Raw genomic sequence first — 7,649 nt, 5'->3', positions numbered from 1 at the left:
GAAAGGCACACAGTTTTTAAGGAACTTCTGAATGTTTAGCTCCTATGCGCAAGTAACAAAAGAGAACGTTTCTAATGTTCATTGAAAAGGTAATTGCTTTTTAGCGCGTTGTTAACTTGAAACACTATTCATTTTATTTAGGCTTATTCAGTTCAATAGGAAATTAAACTATGCGTCAGTGGCCTCGTAAGTTATCCTACGGTTACTTGCACAGTTTGTTAAAATAGGCAATGTTCAACTTGAAAAATTTTCGGGCAATTGTGACAGTTTACTAATTATTGCCACTAGGTTTGTCAGATTTGACTTAGTATTACTTATATGTCCGGCGGTGAACAAACTGCAAACGTTCTCCATGGTAGAATCGGAGCTTCTTGAAATTTTCTTTCTTCCGTCACCGATCACTCAATGATTTTCATAGGGTCATCAGTACGTACGTCATGTTTATATGTTAGTTTTTGCCCATCAATTCAAAGTCGGTCAGTCTTGTTTACCCACCGTGACTACGACTCCTGAAACACGGAATTTCATATGTAACTTTTACTATTTACAGGGAGCAGAACTTGCAATATGAATCTCTAGCACAAAATCATATTCCGTAAGTGTACGCATGTGCAGATATCGTCGATGTACATTTCTGCTGCTGGAGAGTTGCGTATCGATGGTGCAGACGTTGACCATTGATGAAATATTGACTAGCGAACCTTTGAGTAGTATCCGTGCTATATAGCTTCAAGTTGCTACTTAAAGTTCTTTTGTCCAATTCCCACAGCGATTTATGTAAGGTTCTCATGTACACACACTCACTCTGAACGACAATCTTGACTAAATTTTCCAGAAGCATTATTTCATCCATAGGATACATGCATCACATGCAGCATATCGTATGAGTTTAAAAAAACGTTCCAGACATCGAACAACGCCCATAAGCGTTGCACGTATCGAGATGGATGCTGCTGCGGTAATAGTATCGCTTGAGGATCTTCAGTTATCACATAGCCGCAAATACACATTAGAGAGCTATAGATCTCAAAGCAGATATAGTTTTTGCGCGATTCTACTTGTTTTTACGTAAAATTATTTACTTAAACATTTTTGCGGCAAGATCGATATCAAATTTTTCTTGTTGGTTTCGATAGCGATCTGCGCCTCACAATTGGATCCCAACAGGTGATATAAAGTAAGGATCATTATGTTATGCTTAATTTTCGCCCATCGGTTGTCAAATTAACTGCAGTTCTACTAGGCAACATTAACATTTTTCGCTAATAATAAAGTCGGTCAACGCTGCGTAACAGTAAAAAGGTCAAAAAATATTAGACGCCGCTACGTTTACCCTTCCGCCAATAGCTTAATTGATCTTCTAATTGGACATCTCGTAGGATTTAATGCAATCGAAAGGGGCTGTTCGACTATAAAGTTCTCAAACGCGCTAGAACAGCGATTGCATGTCACGAGTCGGCCTTTAAGTGGCTCAGCGGAATCGAAAAGTCAACCTGAACAGACAAGTGATGGCGCCAACGGAACGTTTTGCAGAAGTACTAATGGTCTGGACTAGTACATAATGGTTTACAGAATAGCATAAACTTTATGGAAATATGACTATAATATTTACAGAATTGCGCGTAATATCCCATCTTGTCCGTAAATAGTCATGAGCGCAGGGTTCACTCGTCGAATCATTTCGTAAGAGTGTAAGAGACCTTGATTACTTATTTAATTAGTCAGCCAAATAAGCTACTTTCGGCACGACTACATTGGATTTGACATCGGACACGTCTATTAGCTATCGTGAAAAGGCCATTATAAATAGCGATAGTGAAATGGTGCCATGGTTGGTTTATGGTGTGTAAAAAAGTTGCGTAGACGAAGTTCTAATAAACATGGAAGTGTAGTTTCATAAGCGGGCATAAACACTTTTCGTTTTGCGCTGGGAGCCAGCCATAGTGGTGGAACTTAACAACACTACTAAATGTAAAACCTAAAAAAACAGGGAGGTTCCCGTCAAATCTTTCCCTAGTCAATTGCAGGATAAGGTTGCGTTAAATAATCCAGTGCGTGGACGGAAAGAAGCCTTTCATGCATCATGCGTAAAACGCTCCGAACTAATATGATTTTCGCGTTTTACATTTCGCGAAATAAACGATGGTAGGGAGAGACGTACTTTAGCAAAAGCATTTGCTTCCTATGAGACCGACGCTGTATGGAGACAGGGTACACCACTAAGCATTGTTAGCCGCATCTTGAGTACGTTAACTCTTCTTTACTTACCTACAAGTTAGACAAAAATGGCTGATTATAGCATTCGACGGCTGGTTGTGTGCAACTTATTTTTTATATTATATTACGCATGGAATGGCATCACGCTTAACTTTGACGACCTTTAAAATTAAAAACTAAGCAATCAAAACTTGGCTTTTAGGTACACACAAAACACTTTTTTCATCCAGCGTGTGCACGTTTCGCGACCAGCGAAATGCTTCGCTTTTACTCTTCTAAGTTATTTAATATGGATGGCAGTAAATTCATGAAATAAAAACTCGGAATTCAAGGATATCAGGTACCTTCTACCTATAAAAGGCTTATCTTGTTCATTATTATTGTTTCACTTGAGCAATTTTAGCCCGTACTAGAAGCACATCCCTATAATCATTTAGAGGCTTTGAAGTAAATCATTTTTCGTTTCAGCTTTGTGCTTGACACAACGCACCCGCCAGATATTTGGAAGGATAGTTTCATTTGTCGATACGACTAGAAAACTTGAACGCATAGGCAAACTAATTGAAGATCGAGTAAGACTCTTAAATCGATCTTCGCTCCAAGAGCTATAGATCTGGAGAGAATTAAAAGCACAAAGGATAGAAAGAGCACAAGCTCAGGAAGCTTAAAAGCATTAGGATTTTAAGAGTTTTTCAAAAAGTTTTTGGTGAGTCTTCCTCGTCAAGATCACTCAGTGATATTCGCCAGCATTGTTAATGCGTACACCTGCGTAGATTTTCATTATGGTGACCACTTGCGTTTATTTGTGCCTCTGTTCTTGATTACAAGCAGCACTGTCTTCGTCTGTTCCACTCACTTCCGTTCACCCTATCGATGAGCCATTACTCGTCGTAATATAGTAACCGATCAAATACCTAGGCCAGCGACAGGCTTGTCTAGTTGAACCATACAGAATCTCTCTATACCCGATGGCATAGTCTTACCCCCATTCCGATAAAACTGATACGTCACATGCGACAAGTACAAATTAAGCAGCATATCGAGCAACGACAAGCTTCGAAGGAAAATACATAAATTTTATCTTTAAAGATAGGTACTATTGCAATTATTCAGTACTCAGCTGAAGTGTATCCGTATATATGTGTTTCTCTCATTGATCGCCACTGTCGAGTAACTTAGAGCAGTTATCATGACGTTAACGTTCGATAGAATTAATTAACACAGGAGTTAGGATTAGCTATGAAAAGACAGCTCTTTACGAGGACCCGTTGGTAATTGTTGAATCCTCGCTCTTCCTTTAGGAGTCCGATACTATACTACGAATAGTTAAACGTAAAATTACTTTCACATCGCAATATATCGGCATAACAGGGAATCAATTTTTTTTTGTACACCGTACACAGTTGTATTTAAACACAACGAACAACTCAATGCTATTGGTAAACTCGTGTCACTCGGCCATTTCAGTCCAAGTTTAACTTCTGTTGACAAGTTCGATTTCTGAACTTCACAAATAACCGCTATTCTACGGTACGCATTGTGCGTATTTATATACGTCCACATTGTTCCACTCTACGCCTGATGCAGCAACTAATTATTTCAGGAAAAAATTATAATAGTAAAAACGTGTGATAACAAAGTAGCTTGATAATCAGCGTATGACACAATCATGATATGTCGTGATAATGTTTGCTATCGTAGAAACAGACGTTGTAGCATTAGCATACCACTGCTTTTGCTAACGTTTTTTTTTTTATTTGAAAGTGTCTCGTTTAAAATATTCATAACTTTTCAAAATGATGTAGTGAAAGCCATAATGTACCCTCTCATTTTGAAGATATTCGTTCTTATCAGTTGCACACCCGGCCAGCTCTTTGGAAATATTTCAATTTATAAATATACCTAAAGCAGATAAGCTTGATGATTTTATCGTTCGTTTTTAGCGGATCCTATTAACATTCAAAAAGTAAGTGTATTGCTATAAAATACATGTTAACGGTTTAGCTAAGCTAAAAGTCGTGTGCATTTGAAAGTCACATGTACACTGTTCGTATTACCAGTTGTTTGTTAAGTGAGCGATATAAGAATATCTGATCAATACACAAGAATCCCAATGACTGTGCATAGTATTGGACGTCTCAGATTTAACTGAGATAGTGTAATGTCATTGTGCTTGGTTGTGATTGTTTGACTATGGCGTACTTTTCATCTTCCTGTTACAGTTTAGAGTTTACTTAGAATGTTTTGTTGTTCAGTGCTTCTATCACTGCCATAACTTGTGGATATGGGTGTTCGGTTAGTTCGCCAAAAGGTAATGAACTTTCAGCTTACCTAAACCTTATAACATTTAGATGGTGCCTTCCAATTTGCCGGCCCTCATGTCGAACCCGAACAGAAAACAAGACAAGCCTATATTTCAGCGAGCACAGTTGGTATCAGAGGGTCACTGATGACCAGTTCGAATTCTTGTTTGAAGGACATAATGCTCTTGACGAAGCGGTCCCGCCTCCTGAAAATAGCAGGCAGTTCGAAAATATTTTTTGTCGTTTTTTAATAGAGCAACCACTCTAACTCTATGGGGGGTAAATGTACTTGAAACTCTTTCTGTAGAAACTGCGCTCATAGTCGTTGCAGGCTTAGAAAGGAAGGAATGCGATACTACCGATCGTCGAACAGCTCCGTTTAACAAAGGCTACTCGCGATAGAAAAAAGAACATTATTCTAATGATAGATCCGAGTTAACATGTAATGACGATCTCTGTTGTCGAAGAGCGCTTCTTGTTAAAGCGGCTATTTCTTAATGCCGTCTGGTGTTATCTTCACGTATGGTTGTGAGCGTGAAAGTCATTAAAGTTAGATTTTATGCCAGATGGTCATACCACGGGTAATGGCTGTGAATGCGTGAAGAAACATCCATACGACGATGGTCATGGAAGTCGTGCATGCTAGATATATGCGCACACGATTCGGTTGTGCACATTGTTGCTTAAGATCCTTCTCCAAATAGCTGTGTCGTTTGACAGGCGTACAGCGTACAATAGGACTCTCTCTACGCGAATTAAGCATCATTGCATTGCTTCATAAAGGTACGAACGTCTCTGGATTTTGCTTCTCTTTCCACCTCCAGTTTTGATAGCCACGTGCGTACTGGCGACACAGGTGCCGTTGGTGAAGTGGTATCACGCTCGATTACACGCGCTACACATAAAAGTTGGGAATCCCAGGTTCGAATCCTGGACGGCACTTTTTTTTAGAATTTTTCTTGCACCTCTTGATATACTCTTTTTTTTTCTTATAGAACCTGTAAATTGTAGCACAAAAGTATGCATCCTCTACTGTAATGTATACCATTAAATCTTGTCTGCGATATACCTGCAGACTATGTGCAACACATATCTTCGGTCCACTAAGCTCTTTCTCTTCGAATTGGGTTTTTTTTGTTAGATACCCAATTAGGCCATCCTATCTGTATTGCCTTCTTTTTTAACTTAACAATTATTAGCTATTACATACACACAAGAGTATATTTGGTAAAACAAGTTTTTATTTACGAGTAACCTTTTTGTTTTAAGCCAGTGTAGTTTTATTATCTTAAAATACATATTTTTCTATGCTTCCAGTCAAATTGAGAAAAATGCACTGCCGAGTAAATTAGTCGTAGTAGCGTAATATTTATTTGCATTTTTTGTACAATCTGTATTAGTCACTCTATAAACGGGGACAATATAATGAATATATTGGAAAAAGTATTGACAAGCCGTACGTTATCAGCTAGCACGACTACCTGATTGTAGTGATCTATATAAAAATTAAAGCAGAGGGAAATAATGAGAGTGTGCATGCTGACAATACGGATATGCTGGTGTATTCCTTGAGATCACTTGAATAATCTAGAAAAATTAAAACCTTTCTATATTATACCCGTGCCATCTATTAGTTGACCGTATATCCTTCGTTCGCTTAAAAGAAACAAAAAAAAATCGTATATGGTTAGTTAAGTCGCATTGTTGTGTTTTAAATCTTCACAGAATTAAGAAGCAAAATGCACAATGGTGGTGTTGAGCTTCATTTCTGAGATATTTAACACTAAACAGTGGCATCCTTGGAGATTAAGTGGGATGGTCAGTTCTGGCTTGTTTTTTTTTTACCTACTATATATTTACATTTTAAATGATTCATTTACGCAGTGCTCCGTACCTGTGCTTCACTGAGATTTACGTGTGAAATGTAACAAACCATTTAAATGCTAATTAAGTAGCATATTAAGCATTAAACTGCATTTGTAGACCCATGGCAAGTATATGCCGTAAGCTTAAACATGGGACCTAGTGCGATAATAGAACGACTCAACAAAACGAAACAATGCTGCAACATAATCGTAGCCGGAGGAAAATAGAGCTGCATGAAAACTGGATTTTCCCTAGCAGAAGAAGGCCCACCTTTCGAATACAATTAGACATTAATGATTTTTTAGATGCCAAGGATAGTGGTGCAATTCGGGTTACTGAACTTCTCCTTTGCTCTATGTTCAAAAGATCGGGCTATAGAGGCCGGTTAAGTATTTCTTGTGCATTTTCTGCACTTTCGTTGAATGGTAAAGAAGACGAGTGGCTAGCCTGGTCTTCTACCAGCGTTGTGCCTAACCCAAAATTACGTCTTCGAATTGAAGACAAGTTATTATTTAATTAAAATCATCATAAACTTATATTACACAACTACCCTAGGCCAGAACCCCAAATGGGCCAGAACAAGGCAATGCCATATGGACCAGTGTATTTTGAGCATACACGAAATCGACTGCCGCCAATGCTAACTCTGATTTGTCAGAGAAATTGAAAAAAATTAAGTAGCCTTAGAATATAACTTTGGTGAGAATCTGTATATATGTATGTATATCAAGTAAAGCTGAGCATCATCCGACATATACACAATGTTGTGGATACTCACGATAATAAATTAAATTTTTTATGGAAAACTACACTAGAATGATGCAAACCGACAATGGTTATGGGGGCTTCAGAGGTCCACTTGGCTTTGGGGGCCAGTGCGCACATTGTTATTCTTCGTCTTTAACTCTGAAATTAACTGCAACTCATTAATGTACCGGTATTTGAATCGTTTAAAATCCAGCCTCGCACTACACCGTAGAATTTCATGTTACGAATGAACTATAATGCTTAACCTGTCTAACTTGATAGCAAATTATCATAAAACATCGTCTTCTCAAGCAACAGGTAGAGCCCTTCCTATAAAGAAAGGCATTTGCCGCTGAGCTTTGTTGAATGGCTGATTTCTTCGTACAGAATCATTAGTGGGCCATATCGCTATATCTTTGACCCATATAATCCTACCTCGTCAAGCTAGATGGGTCAACGACACAGAAGTTTCAAAAATTAATTGAAGTATCATAGAAATTTATATATATATATATA

At 38.1% G+C, this 7,649-nt stretch overlaps 1 long non-coding RNA gene across 1 annotated transcript; it reads right to left on the bottom strand.

The window, feature by feature from the left end:
• Nucleotides 1-6: 6 nt before the first annotated feature.
• On the bottom strand, nucleotides 7-5,500 carry LOC111273236 (uncharacterized). Its single transcript, XR_002687906.2, has 3 exons — nucleotides 5,097-5,500; nucleotides 4,549-4,726; nucleotides 7-509 (listed from the first exon to the last, which is right to left on the bottom strand). It is a non-coding gene; the product is annotated as an uncharacterized LOC111273236 (long non-coding RNA).
• Nucleotides 5,501-7,649: the final 2,149 nt, after the last annotated feature.

Source organism: Varroa jacobsoni, unplaced genomic scaffold (assembly GCF_002532875.2).
Source record: "Varroa jacobsoni isolate VJ856 unplaced genomic scaffold, vjacob_1.0 contig05634, whole genome shotgun sequence".
NCBI classification, from domain to species: Eukaryota; Metazoa; Arthropoda; class Arachnida; order Mesostigmata; family Varroidae; genus Varroa; species Varroa jacobsoni.
Note: the sequence above shows the minus strand (reverse complement) of the source record. Positions and strands in the feature narration are given on the sequence as shown.